Genomic DNA, 519 nt, shown 5'->3' with positions numbered 1-519 from the left:
GCCGGGCCCCCCCTCGCCTGTGCGCCCGCCACCTCCGGCCCGTCCCGGCGTCCGGCGTCCGGTTTGCTAGGAAGGAGCCAGCTGCCTGTCCCTTCAACATCCGAGGAACCCGCTCAGAGAACGGGACTTCCCGGGGTTGGCAGGGACCCCACAGCGCCCCCTCCTGGCTTTCTTGGGAAATGGCCACCCAGGGTCTGAGTGGACGGGGTGGGAGCGGGAGCTCAGTGCCGGACCAGGCTCTCAGAGCGTGGCCATCTGACCATCAGGTTTTGTGTGCGTGTGTGTGTGTGTGTGTGTTTTAAATATATTAATTTTTTAGAAAGTTGTCTTGAATCTGTGTTCAAGTATAAATACTCTGATTTTATTTAAATTTTATGTTTATTTTCTGTAAAGCTAAGAGAGGTTGAAAAGAATTGTGGTGCCCTTCCCAAAGCCACTTGGCACCATCACTGCTGAGGTCTGAGAAAAGTAAAGGTTTATTTTACCTCAGCTATTGAATAGATTTTTCTTCTAACACAA

At 51.4% G+C, this 519-nt stretch overlaps 1 protein-coding gene across 1 annotated transcript in view; it reads left to right on the top strand.

The window, feature by feature from the left end:
• CACNA1S (calcium voltage-gated channel subunit alpha1 S) overlaps window positions 1-519 on the top strand; it is a gene marked incomplete at its 5' end in the record, with an annotated part of 26,448 nt that overhangs the window by 17,923 nt on the left and 8,006 nt on the right.

This window comes from Myotis davidii, unplaced genomic scaffold (assembly GCF_000327345.1).
Source record: "Myotis davidii unplaced genomic scaffold, ASM32734v1 scaffold685, whole genome shotgun sequence".
NCBI lineage: Eukaryota > Metazoa > Chordata > Mammalia > Chiroptera > Vespertilionidae > Myotis > Myotis davidii.
The sequence above is the reverse complement of the archived record's forward strand: the minus strand, read 5'-3'. Positions and strand labels throughout refer to the sequence as shown.